We start from the raw sequence: 25,285 nt of genomic DNA, 5'->3' as shown, positions 1-25,285 counted from the left end.
GAGTTCAGATTGCCATATGGCTGATGCCACTCCATCAGAGACAGCTTGGGTCTGGCATATGTCAGGCAAGGTATAGAGTGATATAGGTACATAATCAATTATGATTGGTAGGGTGAAGGGAAGGAGAGATGGAGGGAGGGAGACAGGATAGTGCAGAGAAAGCAAGCAGAATTTATGCACATGTGAAATATTCAAATAAAAATCATAGAGAAAGTAAAAGGCATTAGGCTGTATGAATAGTATAAAGAGCATAATATGAGCTATCTATTATAATATTACATATAATGTAAAATAATTTCTTTCATGATGCTAGTCTCTAATTTTTCTCACTGATTTTAGAAACAAAGCATCTGGGATTTAGTCTTTATTTAAACTTCTAGATGTGAAACCCATGCCAACCTTACATGAGTATGTAATAAGATAAAGGCCATGATTATAGTTAAATGTTAGACATGTAACTACAATTTCAAAATTTTTCTGATTTTCTTTAGATATCTGGTTTTTCTTCCAATGCATTTTCATTAAAAGATGTTATTGAATATAATTTAGGACTAGAACTGAAGTTTAATGCTTAAGACCCTGAATGAACTTACAACACTGCAAAAACAAAATATTGTTTATATGCCAAACACTGCATATTAAAATGCGCTATTTGAACTGGGTGTTGGTGGCACATGCCTTTAATCCCAGCACTCGGGAGGCAGAGACAGGCAGATCTGTGAGTTCGAAGCCAGTCTGGTCTACAGAGCGAGCTCCAGGACAGGCTCCAAAGCAATAGAAAAAAAATGTACTATTTGATTTGTAGTTTGGTACATAGATAAGTCATTATATCACCTTATAACAAAATTTCTATCCAATTTATCCTTTCTCTATGTAATTCTTTCTGTATGCAACCTCTGTCCATATTTCTAAACACCGATCAGCTTTTTGTCATTCTTCATTAGTTCTAAAATTTTATATGAGTGAGATCATCCTATACGCACACATTTATTTTGTGCTTTTGCTTCAGTCATTTTGGGGATTCATTTCTGTCACAACAATATTCTTACCAAATATTTCCACCGAGTGACAACTGAGTATTCAAGCATTGGGCGCACAGGGGCTGTTCTCATTCAAACCACCTCAGGGACATACTTAGCTTTTTCTTCCGTGGATACCTGTAGGTGGAATGTTACCATATGCTGGTTAAAATAAAAACACAGCGTTGATTTAAATTGGTTCTACCACTTCCCTCTTCAGCTATCAGTGGGTTAGTGGGAGTCTGTCTTCCGTTAGGTCTGATAGGCAGTGCAGACTGCCTGTACTCAGCCACCCACATCCCTCCTAAGAACCTTGAGTGCTTCGCCGCTAGTTCGTTCCAGCAACTAGAAACTCATTCACCTTTTGCCTCAACCAAAGTCCACCTGTTTTCCCACCGATGGTTTTGATCCCTGTTCTGAATCTGGAACATACATACCCTCCTGTATCTGCTTAACTCCACTGAGTCCAAAGAAATGTCTGCACATCACCTGCAGGCTTGTAGTGATGGCTGCGTGTTTGATAAGCCACCTTTCAAACTTCTGTGTATTTTAGAATATTTTCATTTATGTGCATGTGTGGGTGGGTTTGCACTTGTGTGCAGGTGAGCCCGGAGGCCAGAAGAGGGCGCTGCATCCCCTGGAACTGTAGTTACAGGTGGTGCTCGCAACTGAACTATGGTCCTGTGCCTGGACAGCGCATGCTTCTTGATGGGTGAGCCATCCCTCCAGGCCTGCGGAATCACTGTGATTTCACAAAGCCTTCAGGCTGGCTTTGAGAAGGAAGGAACGTGAGCTGGTGAAAAAGGAACTCGGAACAGGTAGGTGGGTTTCTGGGCTGATTATAGCCAGGGTTTCTCCAGCAGCACAAGGCTGAATACGCTGGCGGGGAAGGGATAAATGGCTTGGGGATAAAATACAAGGAAGAGGGAAAGGGCCTTGGAGAACCTGGCAGCTGTTCAGGCTTAATGCACGTTGCCACCTCCCCCGTGAAGGAGGCACCAGCAAGACGCCATTGCAGGTGATGAGGTTAGAAAGAAGCGTTAGGGGGAAGGTTTTAAAACACTGACTAGTAATTTAGAAGAAAATTTAGTGCTATAGCTTTCCCCCTTTGCTTTAAAAGCACAGGCTTTTACACTCCTCTGAGGAGCTTAATGAAACACTTGCCCTCAGGAAGAATTGTTTTAAGAGAGAAGAAGGCATACGTTACCATGAATCTGAGAAACTGTCCCATATTTCATGTGAATGGCTCCATTTCTCACTCTGTGTGCTCCTACTCTACTCTGCTAGTGTAATAATTCTGGGATTTTTCTCTCTCAGAGAAGCTCTCTGCACAGTCTATTGGCAGTTTGTTTGGGATGATCCCAAAACAAAAGCTTCATTATTTAAAACATATTTTCCTTTTACAGGATCAAATGCAATTTTGAGACACAGTGGCATAGAATGCCTCTGCTGACGTAATGACGGACATTAAATATTCATGAAATTTCAGAGTTTTTATTTTTTCTTGCAGCTTCTCAAGTCTCCATGGAATATCTCCACTGTAGGAACAGATCTTTGAATCAGTGTACACTTGGTTTGGACGTGATGAACCCAGGCTGAACCATAAATCCTCTGGTGTAATCAGGTACCATATGTCTGTACTCTCAACATCTCCAGCTTGAGCCTATGGAATCTCAGTCAGCTGCTGTGCCAGGAGTGTGTATCAGAGAACAGGGCACATGGGATTGCAGGGTTAAACACGACAATTCTCCTTATCTGTAAGGGACTGAATGCTATGGGAGGCGGTTAACCAGTCAAGGAGAGTGGAGTTGAAGGAGCCTTGGCACTCCCTACCTGAAGCCAGCGTTTTACACATCTTTGCTGTAGGCTTGGTCCTCACCATCCCAAGTTCTCTGGTTCTCCACTGTAAAGCATCCTTTGCACCCCTGGCATGCTCATGGAGTACTCTTTGGTTCCCATTTGTCTGTGTATTTAGCCCTGACTGCCACCCCTTTAAGACCCATGAAGACATCTGCTTGAATCATCTTAAGGATACAGCTAACAATCAGTGGGAAAACCCCAGCGATGACACCTTTGCCGTTATTTATACTTTATAGTGGTTTCCAATAAACGGAAAAGCTGCAAAGACAATGGCGCCTTCATTCTGTGTATCCATCCCATTTCCTTGGCTGATGCATTTTATGATACGATGTGTTTTCAGGGTTAATGAACCAAGCCAAGCTCCGCACTTGACTGACACCGTAGCTACTTCCCTTCCTGTTGCCCATGCTCCCACATTGCATTTAAGCATTTACATCCTTGGGTCCTAAGGATAGTGACAAATTTTCAGACTATCCTTATTCTAAAATTTTTTAAAATTTATTTTTTATTTTGATTTATTTTTAATTTTATTTTTAAAAGAATTTCATAGTGGAGTGGAAATCTTGTAAGAGCCAGAGAACCAGGACCCCTATTGTTAGGTAGTGTTTTCTAGACATGACAGGAATGCTACCTCTGTCAAATCTCAACAACATAGTTGACTGAACAAGGCCTGCCCAATGACACAAGTCAACACTCACACTGTCATTATTTTTAGTGACTGACAGTTTTGAGAAATACTGTTTTGGGTGAAGTTTTTTCTTCTTGCAATTTCATAGAACAGATACATAAAACATATAAATTGTTCAACTATTGTTGAGGTAGCTTGTGACCTTTCACTACGTGTGTTCATGTATATCTCTTCAAACATTTATCATTTCTTTAGAGTCAGTTTATCTAAAACTCTCTCTTCTATTCCTTTAAAATATACAGTTACTTTCTTTATGATCAGACTTCAGTTTAGAGTTTCAGGAGGCAGAAAAACCACAGACATCAAGTGATACCCTAAAGATACTACAACAAGGCTACATGTCATCAGCGTACTACACTCCTGATGAGATTAGTCTAGGGTTCCTGCAGGCAATACTGCCTTCTGTACTTTAGCACGTCACACACACCTCAATTCTTTTGTCCATACTGTTTTCTTTGGAGGCAATCTACTACATGAAGCCTCAATTTGGGAAATGAGAGATATAGCTAAACTTCTTTCTGGGAAATTTGCATACATAATTATTCAGAATTTTTCCATGTAAAATTTTATTTCTTTACAATTTCAACTACGTTTATACCTTTATACCAGGAAGCTTAGCTAGGTATTTAGTTGGTAGTCTGGTTATAATCTAAGACATGATTATTTACTTTGTTTCTTGAATTTTTCCAGTTTTAGCCACTGGGTACTAATTAATTTGGGTATTGGTGGTATACCCTTTGATTTTATTCAAAATTTTTCATTACATATTTATTTATTTGTGTGTAATGTGTGTAAAACACGTTGTGTGTGCTTGGGGGTTTATCAGTATGTGTGTGAGTGTATGTGTATATGTGTGTATATGAGTATATGTGTGTACATGTATGTGTGCACACATGGGTGCACATGTGCTACGCATGCACGTGGAGTCACTTGTTTCCTTCTGTTGTGGGTTCTGGGGCTGAAACTCAGGCCATCAACATTTCAGGTACTTGCTTTTACTTGCTGAGCTATCTTGACAGCCTACCTCTGCTCACTTTTTGTTTTTTAAATTGAAGAATGCTACAAAGCTGGGAGACGTTGTCTACAGCTTGTTCTATAGGATCCTGTAGGTGTTCATATTAAATTAGCATCTATATTGACATCTCAAATGCTAATCCAGCATCATACGGTCCTTCCTAACTCCTCCCTGCTTCTTCCTCCTCTGTAGCCTTACAGCAAACATTCAGATGCTTGGTCACTTCCCTAAGTATTCAGGGTGCTTTCAGAATGGTAAACCCTGGTGTGTAAGAAATGATTTTTCTCTAGATCACAGTGTTGACGCACAGTTGTTTTTTTATCATCAGTCTCACAGCTTTCAGCCCTGTCTGTGATTCTGGATCAGCCCCTCTCGCTATGTGCTTGCTTGCCTACAGCTTAATGATCTTGTGCAGGCTACATGATCTCTTACAGAAAACTGCGTATACTGTTTAATTCTTTCTGATTTAAAACTAAATGGGGTTGACACATAGAGTAACCACACTTCTGTACACTATGAGATCTGGGAACTGATGCATCTCAGGCTAGCCATGAAATGATGTTTACTCTGTGAGCTCTGAGGACCAGCGTGCATGGTTTTCACTGCTGGAGCTCTGCACTGAATACTTGTGGGTTTATGCTGTGTGTTAACTCCACTGTTTAAATGATTCTCAATGCCAAGGCTTTATATACCATCACTTTGAGATTTCACAGACAGGGCTGTGTTGTGCACATTCACACAGAGCCCTGTTTTCCACAGTCTCGTGTTATACAACTGAAACTTGCCTTGGTGAAGTGGGTTTGCAGGTTTGAGACGGGAGTGCTGGGAGTTTCAGTTTCCACTTAAACCAATGCTGTCATTGTGGGGGTGTTTGTGGGACTCCCAACAGGGGAGAGGAAGTGTATCCCACTCTTGTCTGATCTTAGGGCCCTGTAGTAGAGTAGGCCTTTTCTTTTGGGCCACCAACCAGCCCCCAAATAATAACTTCAAAGACTTGAAGTTTTTGACATATAAGTCTTTTACTTATGTTGTTTGTGGCTATTGTGAAGTGCGTTGTTCCCCTGATTTCTTTCACAATCCATTTGTCATTTGTATATAAGAGAGTTGTCTACCTTTCTTTCTTTCTTCCTTCCTTTCCTCCTCCTCTTTCTTATATTCTGCCACTTCACTGAAGGTGTTTATCAGCTGTAGGAGTTCCATGTAGAATTTTTAGGGTTGCTTATGTATACTATACTTATGTAGGTCATCTGCAAATAGCAATATTTTTACTTCTTCCTTTTCAGTTTCTATCCCCTTGATCTCCTTCAGTCGTATTGTTGCTCTAAAACTTCAAGTACTATATCAAGCAGATATATAGAGATGGGCAGTCTTATCTTGTTCCTGATTTCAGTGAGATCGCTTTGAGTTTCTCTCCATTTAATTTGAGGAGGTGGTCAGAGATCTTAGTCATGAGCTATCTCTGCAGCCCATACCCTTGTCCGTTTCCATCTTTCAAGTTTTATCTTCACATGCTAACACTCCAGTGGTTCTTTTCAGAGGCTGCTATAATCAGGGTAGGAAGGGACTTGTGGTTTGTGTATTGTTCCTTTTCTTTCAACATCTGCATTTGGAGTTTCAGCTGCACCCCATTTTGACGTGGCTCTCTTGGGTGAGTCTCTGATCTCCTTGACTTCACTTGCAGAGAGCTGAGGCCCACGCGTTTGCCCAGCATTGTTTTCACATGTCCACAATTTAAGTTTTAAATCCTCATTATTAAGTCATCTATCTCTGGAATAACATTTCCTCATTCCAGGATTATTGGCAGAAGATGGAAAGGCATCAGCCCGGTACCTTGAGTCATAATTTGGAAATGCACATATTTAAAATTTCATTTCCATGCCCAATGTTTTTGTTCCCATGTGTTTCTTTTTCTTTCAAAGTTCCAACTGCCTGTGGGAACAATGTCTGAAACACCACCTGTGAATATGTCTTTATTAATTGCTAAAGTCTATAAATCTCTAAAAAATGGCCGTTATTTTATTTTTTTCTTAAGTTTTAATGATAATGAACAGCTGATGAAATTGAAACATCTCAAAAATGTCTTCTTTTCGTCCTACTTGCTCTACATATCTATAAAGGCAACATGCCTCTGGATTAAGAACTTCAATCATTTATTCATTTGTTCACTTATTCACACGTTCAAAACGACATTTGGATTGTTAAATATGGATGGATCTCTGCTTGGCACACTGAAAAGCTTTGGACTGGGCTAAGTAAGAGTTGGTGAGCTTGTATTAGAGTCAGAGCTTCAGACAGGAGAACAACAGGGAAGTTAGTAAGTGGATACGGTGTAATTCGCACTGTTAGCTCAGCTGAAATGAAAAGTGAGGCAATGGAGGGAATGATTGACAGGAGGCTCTCCTCAGGTAGGGTGGGGCAGGTGTCCGGTTCCTATTTATAACTATCACAGAAAAATATCTTGGGAAGAAAGCCAGGAAAAAGAGACTTTAAAAGAGACCCATAGTTTCCAAATATGGAGATGCGTTCAAGTTGAGGTCGGGTGACTGAGTTACTCATCTATGGCCAGTATGAACATCACAGCAAACATACTGTAGGTACTGAAGAAGGCATTTTCCATTAGGTCAAGATGAAAATGAAATGCGTGGAGGCTGTTGTGGCTCGGGTGTGAGATGTCCCTCATAGTTACATGGGTCTGAACAATTTGGTCCCAGCTGGTAGAACCACAGTAGAAGGTGGTGGAACCTTTAGGAGGTAGAACTGTGCCTGTGGACGTGTTCTCCGAGGGCTGGCCTTGACACTTATCAGCCCAGTTTGCTTTCTGGTTGTGGAGCAATGTGATCATCTGCCAACACTCCTGCTGCCATGCTTACCACTCCATGACGTATAACACCTCCTTGGGATAAACCCAAACAGACCCTTCTTGGGACAAGTTGTGCCTTATCAGTTAGTTATTCTGTCACAGCAATGAGAACTGGTCCAGTGACTTATTTTAATGACAAACTCACAAAATAAGATCAGCTTGTCTGTCTTTAATAGATGTAGGGCTCTGGGATTTACCCCTCATAGTTCAGTGGGGGTGTGGACCGCCATGTTATTCTGTCTACAAGATGGGGATTATCACCTGCAGGGTCCACACGGTGTCCTCATCATCTAGTTGTCTAAAAAAGATTGACATCTCCCTAGCTGGGGTCTGGTCTTAACCTTTCACAAGTCCCCAACCAACGCCATTATCTTTTTTCCTGTTTTCTCCTATGTCTCTTACTCAGTGTTGTGTCCTGGTCCAACACAAGTATTGTGGCTGTGGAAAGTAGCTGTTTTTGTACTTGAGCTCCTCAACTGTAAAACGATTGCTAATGATAGTGATTACCATGTAGGCAGTGCTCGAGGTCACTCCAATGCTAGCTATTTATAGCACCGTCAGCTCAGTCCCAGGAAGCTGCTGCTGTTATCAACAGATGCACTTAGTTTTCAGTCCCCGGCATCTTGCACATTTTAATGACTATTTCTCACGCCAATATTCTGCATAATAGAGAGGGGTTTTTTAAACTACATCTCCTGATTCTTTATCTTTTCAAGTTGTGCTTTTCTTGTATATTGAAACCTCCCTTCAAGGAGAATGAAGACTGTCAATGGCAGACACGTGGATTTTTCACGCAGTGAAATGTCGCATGTCATGACAGCTTGAATCTGGGCAGCATCTCGGATATTCCACTTCTGGATCTCCATAGTTAGTGTCTCTCCACAAAGGTAGCATCTTCTAACATCACGGGTCCCAGGACAGGTCTGCCTGAAATTGAACATTATGCCAATCAGTTTAAATAGTATGCTCTCCTTCGTACAGATTTGACCTTCTACTGGGTATGGCGTATTTTTCTTCTGCATCGTTGTATGCAGTGGTGGTTTATTAATGCTCTGAGCTGTGAGCAGAGGTGAGCAGACAGCTCATGTGTTAAGCTCTGACCCAGCACCTACTCTCTTGAATAGCTTTGTTTGAACACAGTGAACACAAATGCTTCCCATTACTTGTGACAGCCTGTGGTACTTTTTGCGACAAAATGTGGGGCTGAGGCCTGGGACCCGAGATTATATGAGTCTCAAAACCTATACTACTTGTTCTCTTGGCCATTCTATGTGGAGAGATTGTCACTCTACTCCTTGTTTCAAAGTCATTTTGGCCCTAGAATTGGTGTTCTCCATTCAGGAAGTATTGAAAGGGGGGTAAGTGGAGGCCTCAGAGCCAGGGGACATGAAGTTCACATCAAACTCATAGGCATAGGCAAAAGTTATCCAGCCTACATAAAATATTATTTATTTGTTGTTACTGCAAAATAGTGACACGGCAATCTTAGTAGCCTTGACATTTGGTGCTTGTGAAGAATCATTGGGTTTATACAGGAAATCATATGCTTTGTTCATTTTTGCCTCAAAGTAGCCATGGGACCCAAAGCAGAGTTTTTGCTAAAAAAATGACTGTGCCTATTTAAGGTGTGCATTAGTGAGGGTGATCAATATATTCGGGGTCACGTTTCTTAAATTCTCCAAACTACAAAGTCCTGTCTAGTTGTCCGGGGGTGTTGTAGGCACCTCAGCTGATGAGCTGAGGAGAGCCCTGAGCAGAATGCCTACTCAGAGCCAGCAAGGAGTGTCAGGCAGTCAGTACCCTTAAAATTGCTGCCATCATCATCACTGACATCTAATCAAGTAAAAAGCAGCTCTAAAGACAAAGACAAACAGAGTTATTTAAAAATTGCTGCATAGAATCCAATTATGAAGGCTGAAAAGACTTTTCTTGAGTACTAACCCTTCCTGGCATATTTGCTTTAGAAATTATCATCTGTTTCCCTTGGAGAAAGAAAAAAATATTTTAGTTCCATAATGATCTCATTTCAGAAAGAAAGCTGTTTCTAATGTGAACATTAGAAATAAATTATAGGAACTTAAAAGCTACTCATTATAATAAAATTTAGCAATGTGTAGGAATAGAAAAAAAACCCAGTATTTTGTTCTTCTGTGCTCTGTGTTTTAAAGGTCTTTGCTGAACCCCAGAAGGTCTGCAGATTCCTCTCTTTGCATGATTCAAAGGTCTTAAACCCTACAACACCCACATCAGCACATCCCACAGATGCTGACTAAGTTCCTTCCGTAGATGTCAGACCTTCTTTTCCTCTCTCCAGCTGCTGCCCACCATCATCCGAGCCCAACGCCTTGTTAGTGTTTCCTGAATACAACTGCTTCAGGGCCAGGCATGGGAAGACCTCTGCAGTGATTTCCCTGAAGCCCCTTACTCTAATCTCCACCATGGCTACAAGAGACCACAACTGGCCAGTGCTTCATTTCCCAGGAAAGGGATTTTGTTGATATGATTAAGGATACTAGTCTTGTGTCTTTGGGTTAATAAAAAAGAGGGTTTTCTAGGTGGGCACAATCTATGTGAGAAGAAAAGGAAGCAGAGGAGATTTAAGGAAAGAGAGCTGTTTATTTTGAGGAAACTTCTGTGCTATTTGAACAGAAGGTTGCAGTATGACCCCTGAATGCTGCTCTTGGTCCCTGCTCTCAGACAAGTAGACAGTGAGTGACTTCATCCTAAGGCACAAGGAACTGAATTTGACTTCAGTGAATGAGAAATGGATGCATCCTCAGATCCTTAGATTCTCCAAGCACAGCTTGCTCTGGCTACATTCTTGCTTTTTGGCCAGTGAGACCCTCCATCATGATTCCAGGGAAGTCCACCCAAATCTCTGCAGTATATAAACATGAGATAAAAGACAGATATTGCCAGCGGGGCAGTGGTGGCGCACGCCTTTAATCACAGCACTCGGGAGGCAGAGGCAGGCGGATCTCTGTGAGTTCAAGGCCAGGCTGGACAAACAGCCTCCAAAACAATACAGAGAAACCCTGTATAAAGCCAAAAAAAAAAAAAAAAAAAAAAAAAAGACAGGTATTGCCACCCAGGAGTGATGGTGTATGCTGTTGGGAGCAGGAGGAGCCCTGCAAGGCCAGCCTGGTTTACAGAGCGAGTTCCTGAACAGGCTCCAAAGCTGCACAGAGAAACCCTGTCTCAAGAAGAAAAAAATGTATTGTTTTGATTTGATGAGTTTGTGGCAAGGTGTTATCTAGCACCCTGTTTTGTTTTCTATAGCTGGAAAGATCTTGCCTTGAATTTGCATTGCTAATTCCTATAGTCCTTAAAGTCTCTTCTCAAATGATTTCTTTAGAATTTTACATTGCTGGTCTAATTTAATATGCTCTCCTCCTCCCATGAATGCACATACACATAAAGAACACACACACACACACACACACACACACATACACACATGTGAAAAGTGCTAGGACATAAATGTATTCAGAATATAATGCATAATTGTCACTAGATACAAATAAAGTCTCCATTGCATGACATATAAAAAGGACATGCTCTATTATAGGTGCCCTGAGTCACATGGTTAAATAAGTGAATAAATGAATAAAATGTTTACAACAGAATTTTTAAACTTTAGGCAATGAAATAAAAGGTATACAGCATGCCATTAAATAATTAAAATCTAAGTCACAAACTGTCATTATCTTACAATGGATTTTTTTTCCTTTTTGCATCAAATTCTTTAAAGTTTTACATAAAATATTATTTAACCATGTGAAGGACACTGTATTTTGAAATGATATCTAAATAAAGAAAGCAGAGACCACATAATGTATTCAAATTAATGGAAACAAAAGTCAACTTGAAAAATTTTTGAAGCAAACTATTAGAGTTTCTGAAGGAAAAGGAACAAAATATATTTAAGTCTCCTCAGTGAAAACCAGTAGAGAACGGAACACTGGACATGGCTGTCTCTGAGCCAGGCTTCACGTGCTACGTAACACTGGAAGATAGTCAGATTTAAGGAATATAACACAAAAACAAGACAAAAAGAGAGGAAAAAACCAGTAAATCATACCCTTCTTCACTGTTTCATAATTTTTAAGTGAGAAAATTCTAGAGAGTAAAACATTTTTGTATGTTTGCCTGCGTGTTCATCATGAAAATCGCCAGTGTAAATTCACCTTGGGTTGTGAGTGAGAAAGAAGAGTCCAGTATTAGCTAGGATCCAAGATTCTTCTTCGTTGGAAGGAAGCTGGCAGCCTCGGTGGAAAGGTGCTTGGATTGGGATGGAAGAAATGCAGAGGAGGGCAAGGTGCCACACTCCCAGAGCCCCAAGCATGAGACCGATGGTGAAGCAGGTACTCACTGGGATAGCTTCAGCTCTAGTGGACCAGAGATGAACCCACATGGACACATAGCACTAGAGTCAGCTCTTTCTCTCCTTCTTACTTTACTGACACGAATGTGACTTAGAGGTGTGATAAATACACAAGACATCTTTTTTTTCTATACTCTACCAGAGATTGAAAGCGTAGTAAGCTAGCGCGAGGGGAGCCATCCTAAGTAGAGAACCAAAGGTAAGGGAGACGGAGGAGAAAACGGAACCAGAGTGGATTGTGAGCTGGCCCTTTTCTGCTCCAGGTCCTTAGGACACAGGCACAGGCTGGATAGGGACTGACTGTCCCAGCATCAGGACTGTGAGCTCTGACTTGCCCTGGACTATGCGATTGACAGTCACAAAGCCCCTGCCCCAAGTGAGACACTTTCTCCAGTGTGTGTGGGATGTTGCTCTTTATTAGTTGTAGATTAACTTACCCATAACAGGATATTTAAAGCTGTCTTGACAATTGGCCAACGATGAGGTATTTGATTAGTACATGGCATCGTCTTGGATTCTTGGATCCCATACATTGATATCCAAGGAAAACAACTCAAATCTTACCCTCAGAAGCACGTGGAAAACCCAGGAATTAGACATAAAGTTTCAAGTGATCTTTCCAGAATCCAAACACGCCACTGGTTATTGTGGTACTGAGTCCTATTTTTTTAATAATTAATGAGGGGTTACTGTAAAATAAATACACTAGACATGTATGCAGTATTGTGCTAATATTTAATACATAGAAAATATTGCTATGCTGTAGCTTACACACATGAGCCTCACTGGTAACGGGAACAGCTAACTTTCCAAGAGCAGAGTTTTGTACATGTTTATCATTTCTTTGGCCCTGGGCAAACAGCAAGCTAGATTTCTGTTTCATTACCTGTTAAAATGCAGGCAGAGCTAATGCTGGCCTTCTGGGGGTGTTACTAGGATGAAATACTCTAGTGACAGCTAGTGACTGACAGATCACAGTCAGTATACATGCATCGTTGCCTTTATTGTTTGTGTTCTATTATTATAAAACCCCGCTCTTAGACAGGGGCTAATGATTTCAAATTATTGTAGCACATTAGAGTTGAATGCCAGAAGTGACTTTATTAGAACCCAGGGAAATTATCAGAGGCTCGTATTAACCTAGTGAATATTAACGCGGCTTAAATCATAGGAGAGCTTTGTGGCATCTTTACTGTCCTCTGCTGACTTGTCAGCAACCTCAAAGGTGGCAGCCTGGACTGTGTAAAGTCTTGTTTCTGTTAGGAAGAAATAGAGTAGACTTTGTTTTAAAATTAATTTTTTCTACTTTTCTTATGAATGAAGACTTTCAGAAGGGTGGGTGTGAGATATTTACCTTCAGTTTGCAACTTACTCAGGATCTCTGAGTAGGAAATAAATAGGCCCTGCCCCAAAATGTCATGTGACTAATAGGACGCACTCCCATCTAGGGCAAAGGATTGCAGTTGAGGCATACAATAAATGAATAAACCAATCCAGGAAGAAAACTGGGAATAGTTTCTTCGGGAAACTGGAATATTTTTAAAATGTCTGTGCTGGAGGATTGCAACCTGTGTAGATGCTCAGGGCATAGTGGAAATGACCCTGGCTTTCTGGGTGGGTTATTTCTTGGCTCAGTACAAACTAGGTAAACACTGAAAAAGTACCTTAGTGTAAAGCCAATCTGTAGAGACAGGGGGTGTGGTGATGAGGCTACGGGACTTCCAGATGCTGATGGTGAGTGTGGTCTCTGACCTCACAACACAAGACTGAAATAGTGCAGAATGGAAAGGCAAGTCAGACACGAGACCGAAAACCGCGACATCTCACAGGAATGTGGGGTGAAAGCATGCGTAACCTTGAATGAGAAATGGATTCTCACACACTGCTTCCAAAGTATGGGAAACAATGCAAGACAAAAATAGTAAATTAAGCCTCGTCAAAATTTAAAACTTTTGTGTACCAAGGGTTGTGTTTAAGACAGTAAAAAATGGGCTGGCAAGATGGCTAGTGGGTTAAGGCACTTGCTGCCAAGACTAATGACCTCAGCTTGCTCTCCAGGGGTACAGGTGCTAGACAGAGAGACCTGGTTCCTGCAAGTTGTCACCTGCCCTCCACAGGTACGCTATAGCATACACGTGCTGTCCCCTCCAAGCAGACACACACACACACACACACACACACACACACACACACACAATGATAACTTTCAAAAACAAAGTTAAAGCAAAACCCCACCTAATGGGCAGACTCATTGTAAATCGTAATCTGGCACATGTTTAGCATACAGAATGCACATAATTTCCCCCAATGTCATAGCCAGAAGAGAATCACTCAAAATAAACAACAACAAAAATACAAGAAAAAGAGTTCAATAGATATTTCTCCAAATAAGATGTGATATTGCTTATAAATGCATGAAAGGCAGCAAAGAAACCGCTGACTGCAAATCGCAGCTACCACGGTGCCACACCTCATGCCTTCTCACGTCACTGGTGATCACTGAAAGTTAAAATACACACGTGTCAGGATGTGGGGAGACTGGGACCCAAGTCAGCTGCCATCAGGAATTAAAAAATGGTCTACCTTGTACAATCTTTAATTTTCACTTGAAAATTGTAGTCAGTTCTCTTTCAGCTGCCTTGCTAAAATTTCTTCAGCAGTTGACCCAAATAGTGCAAAAGTATATGTAATAGTGAATATCTTTTTACTTATACATGTCCATCCTTTACATAAATTCAGAGGCCAGCCGGGCGTTGGTGGCGCACGCCTTTAATCCCAGCACTCGGGAGGCAGAGGCAGGCAGATCTCTGTGAGTTCAAGGCCAGGCTGGACGGACAGCCTCCAAAACAGAGAAACCCTGTCTCGTAAAACCAAAAAAAAAAAAAAAAAAAAAATTCAGAGGCCAAGGCCAACACACACACACACACACACACACACAAATATAATACACATATTGTGATATATACAGACAATGTATAATTTGTATCTACACATCTGGAGGACAGAGTAGTAGATAGTGTTATTTTTCCCAGACTTGATAATTCCCAGATATATTTGTTGTCTGCCATGAATGTATGCATTTCTTTGTAGATAAATGAAAGTAAACAACGTTTTGTGAAAATGGTGGATTGTCACAGTGAATTTCTAACAGTGTTTGCATGTGTACCCATAAGAGCTGCCAGTCATTTTGTTGTTGATTTTTTAACAAGTCCTGGGCTTGACAGTCAAAGCCATTGCTTTCGTTTGAAAACAGCATCCAGACTGCAAAGCAAACAGAAACGGGCTGCTCTTCTTTGCCAAAAAGTAAAAGTCTTGCAAGTGGCAACTCACTGTGCCGAGCTCCGTCAGCTTTTTCTTTCCAAATAACTCACCAAATAAGTCCAGAGAGCAGCACCTGTGGGCTGTGCTAACTCAAATGTCACCTCTGGCTTCTGTAAAGGAGCCACACTGTAGCATGATCCTTCTCAGGGCTGGTCCTGGGTTTCTGCTCTGCAAATGTGTGCCACTGGAGAAGCATGTCCTGAGGCAGCCGGAGGGCACATTCCAGCTCTTGGCAGATCCACTGATTTCTCAGCAGGAGAGGAAGCCTTCAGTAGCAGCCCCAGAGAGCCCATGCTGAGATGCCCATGTTTGCAGTTCTATAGGACACCCCATCTACACCTTTCCCTCCGTGGGGCTGTTTTTCCTCTGTTTCACCAACTGTTCCGAAACCCAGCCCTAGTCAGCCAGAAAACAGTCATGGTGCAATTGAGCTCATGTTATACTTAATGCATGTACAATTGTTAACCATGCATGCTCAGCCTAATACCGTGGGAGACAATGCAGTGCCCTCAAATCTCAAAGCTAGTTTGTAGTTACGTGTTTACAAATGTGTGAAGATACACATAAACATGAAGGTGCTAGCCAAAGTTAGAAAAGCGCTTAAGAGGTTTGTAATCAGTGATGGGTGCTGTGGGAACCCCCTTTGCCCTCCCCCCATCACTGCTGTATAATGTACACAGCAGAGGCCAGCAATGTCACTCACAGCTCTTTAGACCCCTGTTAACGGCCAACTCCCGTATGCCCACTCAGCCATCCCTGGTCATACGAGGGATTGCGCCAGGGTATGTGTCTTTCTGTGTCTCCAGCCATCCATCCATCCGCAGAAATGTTCACTTTAGCATGTCTTGAGTTCTTTTGGTGGCAAGTTTTTAACCTGTTTTCTTCCTCAGACACTATTCCTATAAATAACAATCTGATCCACTCTGGCGTAATCTATATTATTGGTAGAATTCTTCATGCTTATGCATCAAGTGTTGCTAAAAATACATTTTCCATTTTTGATTTAGAAAAAATAACCTTTGAATCTCTTAGGATAAAAAAATTTAAAATGTAAACAGAAATAAAAAGAATTGGAAAAGTAGTCTCACTGATATTTCAAAAATGTAAAGGCTTCGATTATTAGAGTCCTAGTATCAAAGACAAGGGCTCTAACATTTAGTTCCTGCAATATGAATTTTTCTTTACCTATAAATGGAAAATATATTCTGTCACAGGAATTATCAGCTTTGCTTTAACAGGCTCCTTTTGAACATCGATGAATTTTCATTTTTAATTAATAAGAATTTTGTTTTGAAGTTCTCACAAATATATTCTGGATGTTGATTTCATAAGTTACAGAAAAACTGTAATAGTGTACATTTCAAAATTAAAGCATAAAACACAGATCTGAATAGTGAGTGATGGCCTAGCTGATGAGCTTTTTACTTTAGTTTTTCTGTCTGAAAGCTTAACTAACAATGTGGGTTACTCAGGTGGGGGAATTGTCATGTGCCACCAAGGCAATGGGTATCTTACAGGCATTGCTTTTGAACACCATTTTTATAGTAAGAATGAACATTTTCCACTAACACAAGAAAGATGGATCTGTTTCAATCCTCTCAGTCTCCTAATGAGCATATGTAAGCTACTCTGTCCTGCCCTTGAAAAATTATGAACCAGGTTTGTAGTAAGATATCTAGAAAAATTTAACCACTGGATCAGTTGTTTCCAGACACTGTATCTTAGAACTAGGTTTATATAAGATGTTTCAAAGGCTCTTGTGAAGGGTGAGACAAGGGGGCTACCTTGGTAACTTCCTGTGGATCAGCTCAGGGTCTACTGGTCTTGTGGTGCTGTTTGGAAAGGAAGTTGCCACAGATTCCAGAAGATGCAGTTCTAGAGCCTCAAGAAAGCCCGGGGAACTTGTTCCAGGGATATGAGATCAAAGGAGGCAGATGCGCAATAAAGAACACGTGGAGACTTCTGTTGGGAAGGGAGCATTCTCAGGAGGTGAGCAGTAACTTGGGGACAAGGTAGAGGTGAGGACTCCTTGTGACAGACAGCGACAGAAATGCGTATGACAAGATGCGGAAGAGCAGAGGCAGGGCCAGAGGCTGAACCCCCTGACCAACGTGAGGAGAAGGAATCATGGGGAAGTAGTCCTGGAGATGCGGGCATGGTTCCCTTCCTGCTGCCTCTTTGGCATGCTGCTGACTGCCGGAAGTCAGCAGAGTGTGGAGACCCAGACTCATCCGTAGCCGCTGCAGCACACGCTGAGGTTGTATGCCAGTGTTTTACAGAACGAGCTGCAGGTGGAGGGGTGCAGGCTGACTAATGTGGGCGATGAACAGACTGAGAAACGGGAGTGGGGAGATCTCTAAGGCTAAGCACAGGAGAGACACGATCACATTTATGCTTATTTTAGTAGGTAAACAAACTAAACAATTTTTTAGGTTAACTTTTAAGCTGGCACATAGAGTAATAGGCTTCACTCTAATGCATACGTTCACACTTGTCATTATTCTTCGTTTGCGGGGCCCTCACTCCCCACTAACCCTCATCCACGCTCCCACTTCTCGTGGGTCCTTCTCGCCCAGGTATCAGGCCCTTCAGCGGTGTGTATTCATAGACTTCTGCCTACTCTTCTCTCCTCTCGCGGTCTCCTTTCTAACTTCATTACTACACAAACACATACACATACACACACACACACGTATGCACACACTGACACACACATGCACACACATACTTACATACATACACACACTGACACCCCCCACAGGTTCCATATGTGAGAGAAAGTGTGGTATTTGTCTTTCTGAGAAGAAACTAAACTTTTTTTAAAAAGGCAAACCTTACCTATTTTAATATTAAACACTTTTGGAAAAAGAATGGCAGAGCTTTTCAGAAAAAGGAAAGAGAGAGAACAGAAAAATCAGTAAAGAAAGATTCCTGAAAAGATATTTGTAACCTGAAATTCTCTGGATGGGGCATGGCACTGATGGGAAATTAAGGAAATGCATGTGCTTTCATCTGTTTTCAGTCTCAAAGGCTTGACGAGCACTGTCCTAAATGTGTTTGTGCGTGTGTTGCTGCCAGTTTTGTCCAGTGCCCGGCAGTCTTCGCGCTTGCAGAAACAGCCATCAACAACGATTGTTCTTGTTCATCGCATTTTCAGTTTGTTCTCCTCTAAAAGTCTTGTGAGATGACATCGTTTTTATTTTATTTTCGGGGCCAGAAATCTGACGTTCAGACAGGCTAAATGTTTCCCAAGTCACACAGCTACTGGATAACAAAGCAAGGTCAGGTCCTGAAATTTTGTGCCTTCAAGTCTTCTGTGCCTTCACTGTTAGAGTAGCCGATGGGTCGTGATGGTGACGGAGAGGCAGGAGCCCTGCACCCTCTCTCTGTGAGGCTGGCTACTGACCCTGAGATTGCTTTCTGGGGAAAACATTTTTTCTGGCGTTCTCTTGCTACCTATTGGAAAGCCAGTCACCTATTACTGCTCCATTACTTTCCTAGCTGCCTCTGTAATCTTTTGTATGTTTGTGCTATGCTCTCCTGATGGCATTTTGAACCTCTGGAAGGGAAGACTCTCTCTATTGCTGTAACTGAAGCTTTTCCTGGTAGAGAAGTCACAGTTCCCTCGGGGGTCAGGGTGGAGCTATGGTGGGGTGCTTGCAGATAACAAGGTGTGCACGCGCACACGCCCCCCCCCCATGGCCAGTGCCATCCTCCTGAAAGTTTCTGGACAAGTATACTGAAACCTTAGTGTTTTAGTCAAGTTTCCTCTGCAAACATTCTGAAAGGCAGCCAAACAACGCATGTCTCACAGCTGCCTGGAACTATTGTCTCGGGAGGTGCCCATGACAGTGAACTCCCATGCAGGTTAGACTGGCAGTAGCAAACCAAACACAGCCCCCAAACCTTGGCCCCCTATGCAGTCCTCTAGCTGCTGTACTGATTAGCACATCGACCACAGACTAAACTTAAAACACCGACTGCCAGCTGTTACCATCATGGGAAAACACTCCCTAAAACACAGCAATTAACAACTTTGTAGTTAGAGGTAAATTACCATCATTAGGGCCAATTTCACTGTGTGGAGCGTTGAGTGTGTTGTGTTTTATTTTCTTCTCTCTTCTCCCCACAAAAGGAATGGTACCCAATACAATAAATAAATTTGCTAGTTATTGTCTTTATCAATAGACACTCTCGGTGGCATGTTTGCAACTGAAAATGCTGTTCATAATTTAGTTTGCACTTGAACTGTGCTTAACCAGTTTGAACTGTCCAAACGCATCCTCAGTGAGAATGCCACTGTCTGAGAGCAAGAGAGGCGACATTGCCTCCCTGCTGCTGCATCCTTTTTGCCTCCTCGGTTTTCCTACTTCTTGGACATCTTAAGGATGCACACATGACAGTAAATGAAGGGAGTTTGCCCTGTTCTAGAAGCAACCACACTGTAAAAGAAATAAAGGGGGATTTTGAAAGAGTGGGTGTGGGTCTGGGAGATGCATCACCAAGTGCAGGTGCCTGGAGCCATTGATGGCTAGTTTTGTTACCTGCACACAATCTAGAAAAATCTGGGAAGGGAGTCTCAACAAAGGATCCTGCCAACTAGGTGGTGTGCATGCATGTCTCTCTGTCTGTCTCTGTCTCTGTCTCTGTCTCTGTCTCTCTGTGTGTGTCTCTCTCTCTGTGCATTTAATTACCTTGATTAAATTAACTGAGGCAGAAAGACTCACCTACTGTGTGGAATCATATCATGGCCAGGATGGGTGTCTTGGAGTGTTTAGAGTGGATTCTGTGGGCTGAGAGGAACACGCAGGCACTAGTTCATAGCTCCCTGCTCCTGACTGTGAGTATGATATGAACTGTGGCTTCTAGTCACTGCTGTCTGGACTTCCCCACAACGATGGCCTGCAGCCTACAGTCGTCTGCCAAATAAACTTTCTCTCCTGCCTTTGCCAGAGTATTTTGTCATAGCGGCAGGAAATGAAATTAAGATGTCTGACAACCCGAGACAGTGGGAGGAAAGAAGCAACTCCACAAGGAGGCTGTCTTCTGCCCTCCCTGTGCTCTCTCTCTCTGTCTCTGTCTCTGTCTCTCTCTGTCTCTGTCTCTCCCTCTCCCTCTCTCTCTCTCTTTCTCTCCCCTCTTCCTTTCCCTCTCTCTCTCCTGACACATACCTGCATGAGAAATAACGGCAATTATTTTAGAGAACGAGGGATTGCATGAGAAGGAAGGCAAGAGATGAGTATAGCAGAAGCAAAAAAAAAAATCCAAGGGAGAGGCAGGACAAAGGGTGGAGAGAAGATCCACATGGGAAGCAGAAAAAGAACAAGGAGTCTGCTTGCCAGACGTTTGCCTTCAATGGCCCCAAATGGCATTTGGCAGCAATAAAGGAGCATGCTATGCTCAGATGGCCAGAGAGGGAAGTAGCACATCTCAGTAAACAAAACTAAGCTGATACAATAAAAGGCGGCTTCTGTGAGATTTGGGTTCTTCTCAACTCGGTGGCAATCTATTTTTTCTGTCTCATCACATCCCTCTGCAGTGACAGGAAGGCTTGAATTGTGGTTGCTTAAAGCAGACTTCTGCAGACAAGGCCAAGAGAAACGATGAAGCAGAGGAAAATGGCCAGGAGACCATGCTACACTAAGGAGATTTTAAGTTGTCAGATATTGTCAAAGAAAAATGTGATTAAAGACAGAGCAAAGCTAAATGACAAAGCTGAGCAACCAACATTGGGTACAGACAGGAGTTTTGTCCCATGGGCACACACTGTGGTGCCCCTGTGCCAGGCACAGCTCCAACCCATCAGGGAAAGGCTGCTGTAGACTCAGTACAGACAGACGGATAGCTCTGCCAGGATCTTCTTTCTATCCCACCCCCAATAGACAAATTCAGGAACCCACGAGTGCCCTTGTAAACCTCCAGTTGGATTTACAAAGTTCCAAGTTGCCCACAGTATTAAAAGGAAGGACGCTGGCTCTTGCGTGAGGATTGCCTTGAATTACTGGGGCCTTCTCAAAATAGCACCCGTCAATTCATCTCAGAGTTCAGGGGGGTGGGCTCAGCAAACGATGTGGGGGCAGGAGGGAAGAACGCAGGCACTGTGTACACTTAGGATAGCCTATGCCTCTGCAGTCCCCGCCGTTCCACAGCAAGCTCAGGGGCTGGGACACAACACTCCCCAGAAGCTAATGGGCCAGCCGCCTGGTGTACACTGCCCAGCCGAAACAAGGGAGGCTTTCCTCCTGCAGAGAGGTAAGGGAGAACAGACTCCTTCGTATGTACAGTGGCACACACACATGCACATGTATGCATACTTTGAGACATAATAAAATGGGGCTGGTGAGTGGGCTTAGCGGGTAGAGGTGCTTGCTTGTGGACGGGGCGAAGGGAGTTTGATTCCCGTATCCTATACGGTGCCAAGGGAGAGCTGATTCCATAGAACTCTTTCTGGTCTCCCTGCATGCACAACAGCACATGTGCAGAATAAATAAACATCTAAAAACAGGTTAACAAGAAAGCCTTGTGAATTTCAAAATGAAAGAGAATTACTCTTTATCTTTGCTCCTAGTGTGTGAAAGGTCCGACTACTGTACATGCTTGCTGGTCTTTGATTTTTATTAGTTTCATTTTATCTCTGTGCATGTGGCAGGGGAGGGGGTTGAGTGACCATTTATTTTCAAAGCATTGTTAAACTGTCTGAAGACAATACCAATGGAGAATGGTTGAATAATCCCCAATGCGGTTGGTTGAATAATTATCCCTAGGAATGATAATCCATGGATCACATTTGATTCTCCAAGTCTACCCATCAACTCTACAGGTTTGGTTACCTTAACCAGGTCTCTGCTTCTTTTGTTGTGAAATGACCTAACATGAGATTCAATTTTCAGGCTGGTTAGGAAGACAAAAGGAGAAATATCTAGAACAATGAAAAAGGTGGTTTTTCACATATCAAGCACTCAACGTTCTTAAGTAAAATAACTACAGGAAGAATAACCTTAGGGACTTAAGTACCAAGTCCTCAGGAGCACGAGGAAAGTGTGCTACCCGATGGATGTGCTTTTAATACATAAACCAGAGGATAAGAAGATGAAACAGGGGCACAGCAGGAACTGACGGGTGAACCATTCACTCTACAGATGGCAGAATCAAAACAGAAGCTTTCCTGAAACTTGAAAAATGTAAAGAAAGTTGGTTTGTGTTCTCTGCTAGTACTTTCCCCAAAGCCCACGTTACACATATCGTATCCAGCGTTAGAAGGCTAAGATGTGGTATAGTTTTGAAATGTCTTTAGGTCATTGGGGGGCATGTCCTTGAAGGAGAGAGTGGGATCTCAGATGTCTTCCTCCTCCCAACCTTTTCACTTCTTGTTCATAAAGCACATGGGCTTTGCCCCCAAAAAATGGGAACCAACCAGGTCATGGCGCAGAACCTCCGAAGTCATGAACCAAATCACATATTGTCTCTTTATATTAATTGTCTGTATGTTTGTCAAGCATCAGCAAGTTAACTGACTTCCACTCTCGCCCAAGAGGTGATAACCGCAGAGGGGAGATGCATTGATTAAAATTAGCTAGAACTGGAGTCAGCAAGAGGGTAGAAGGAGAAAACAGACTTTCTGACCCTGACGCATGCTCCATGGCACATGTACTCACAAGCACACATAAAAATAACATTTCAATTAGTAAGATGTAAATATGCTTTAAAATCACGATGCATATGATAAAATACACGTTATCAATTAAAATATTTTAAAGTGTGTATTTTAATAAATCAAGAAAACAAATACTAGGTGTAAAATAGTATAAATTATGAATATGGCATGCCCAATTTGGAATGTAGAATATCCAAATTGCCACAGTTGATGTATCTTTGATATATCCAGTCTCTTAAGTCCTGAGTATCCTCTGCGTAGATGTCCTACCCAGTAAGACAGGTTTTTCCCAAATAAAGCATTGGTAAGCATTTTCCCTAAGACTCTGTCTATGCCTCATGGGGTTCCTAGACCCTATTCTTGACTTCTGTTGATCTGCATTGCTATCCAACTCTGAATCTGATAAGGGAGCTAATGTGTTTGGTACCAGTGCTTAAATGCAAACTCTTCAAACAGATTGAAACAACTACCATGATATAATACAGATAAGTATTTGTATAATCAAATAAGCAATATTTTATAAGCAAGTAAGACTATTTGGTACTTATTATTCCTTTTTCACTAAAAATTAAGGGAAAATTGGTTGAGTTTATTATTATAATACCCAAACTACAAAAAGTAGTATTATTTTCAACTTAATTTTAGAGTTAGGATGTTGACAATTATAATTATCATATGTATTATAATTATAATCATGACATTTAACATGCTTCCTTTTGATAATTAGCTTTAAGGGAGATTATAAAATAAAATGATCACAGAAGAAGATGAAGATTCAAATTTCATATAAGAAAAATGAGGTGATAGCATTGGCAGAACCAGTTTGGCCACAAGACAATATGGAAACAGCTTTCATTTTCTCTGCTAACATCTACAACTAGCTCCAAAAGTCCATCTGGGAAGCTGATGCTAGCTGAATGAGGGGCAGCCTGAGCCCGCTTCTCCTTCTCAGTCAGAGTCCCATTTATTTCTGTAATTTTTTGCACTTTTTAAGCTTCCATGACATGTGCCTTCTTGTCTGTCATCTTAAATGTGAGCTCTCTTAGCAAGGAGTGTGTGTGTGTGTCTTCAGCCCCCAACCCGGTAACCACTGCAGCCAGGTGCAGATGCTTGAGAGATGTGTGGTAAGTCAAGCACACTGGGGTCCTACGGAAGCATCCGAATGCGCCTGGATGTGTTTGCAGGGGACCATCTCACAGGATGAGGGCAGATACTGTGCCAGAGCATTGGGGAGCTTGCTTTCAGCTCTAGGCGGGGGCAGCTCAGCAGACTTTGTCAGGTCTGTGAGCAGTGAGTGGTTTGGGTGGGATTTGCTGTCTCATTCCGAATTCTTCATATGTGGATACAATTTCAATAATACATTAGAATCAAAGCAAATCAGAAAAAAACGAAAACATCTTGCGAACAATTGTAGTGACTCCTGCAGGAAAATTCAAGTTTGTGACTCACTTGCCATTCAAATACATAATGTCCTGGAGGTGAAAGTAAGTGAGTCACTCATTGTATTTTTCTAGAATGTCAGTTTCTTCTATTTTTCTTAAAACCATGTGTCATTATGACAAAGTATCAGACCTAACACGTAACACTCTCTCAGTACTGAATAGGATTCAAAATTTTTTTATGATCATAGTTTTAACCCTCATTGCTTAGAAAATTTATATGAGAATCAGAAAAGGTATTACATGTACTGCATCAATACTGGAAGCAACACAGTTCTCTATAACTGTGTTATGACATTTTGTGGATGGGGTGGAAGGAAACTTTGTGATTCAAAACCACAAAGACTCTTTCATGTTTGCACTTTAATTATGCTTGCACATATTAGCTTCTGTTTGTTGCTAATATCTGTTTTTAAAATATTCTGTATATGAATTTTCTGTATATATAAAATCTTGAATTAGTTCTTATGTACATAATTTCAATGTTACTTTACCCCTTTTGCATTTCTTAAAATGTAGTTTATTTTCTTGTTGTTTTTTCCTTCATTTTTTTCAAATTTAAGTTAGAAACAAGCTTGCTTCACATGTCAATCATAGTTCCCTCTTCCTCCCCTCTTCCCCATCCCTCCCCACCAGATGCCCCCAGTCCTCCACCCAGTCTCCACTCTGATCCCCAGGGAGGTGAGGCCCTCCATGGTGGATCTCTAGAGTCTGTCATGTCATCCAGGGTAGGGTCTAGGCCCTCCTTCAAGAGTCCAGAATGAAAGAGCATCCCACATTGTGGCATGGGCATTCAAAATCTATTTGTACGCCAGGGATAAATACTACCCAAGGCTCCATAGATTACCTAGGCCTCCTCACTGACACCCACATTCAGGGGGTCTAGGTCAGTTCCATGCTTTCCAACAGCCATCAGTCTGGGGTCCAAAAGCTCCCCCTTGTTCAGGTCAGCTGTTTCTGTGGGTAAAACCAGCCCAGTCTTAACTTCTTTGCCCATCAGTTCTCCTTTTCTGACACTGGGTTCCAGGAGTTCAGTTCAGTGTTT

General features: G+C 41.9%; 1 long non-coding RNA gene across 4 annotated transcripts in view; it reads left to right on the top strand.

Moving 5' to 3' along the window:
- The window catches only part of LOC110342313, a 105,244-nt gene that overhangs the window by 62,412 nt on the left and 17,547 nt on the right, over positions 1 to 25,285 (top strand). For all 4 annotated transcript variants that reach the window (XR_005880339.1, XR_005880337.1, XR_005880338.1 and 1 more), the window contains 2 exons: positions 1,669 to 1,837; positions 2,530 to 2,643. This is a non-coding gene — a long non-coding RNA (uncharacterized LOC110342313). The remainder of the gene's footprint in view (positions 1 to 1,668; positions 1,838 to 2,529; positions 2,644 to 25,285) is intronic.

Source organism: Mesocricetus auratus, unplaced genomic scaffold (genome assembly GCF_017639785.1).
Source record: "Mesocricetus auratus isolate SY011 unplaced genomic scaffold, BCM_Maur_2.0 Super-Scaffold_100011, whole genome shotgun sequence".
NCBI lineage: Eukaryota > Metazoa > Chordata > Mammalia > Rodentia > Cricetidae > Mesocricetus > Mesocricetus auratus.
This window is presented reverse-complemented; position numbering and strand designations above follow the sequence as displayed.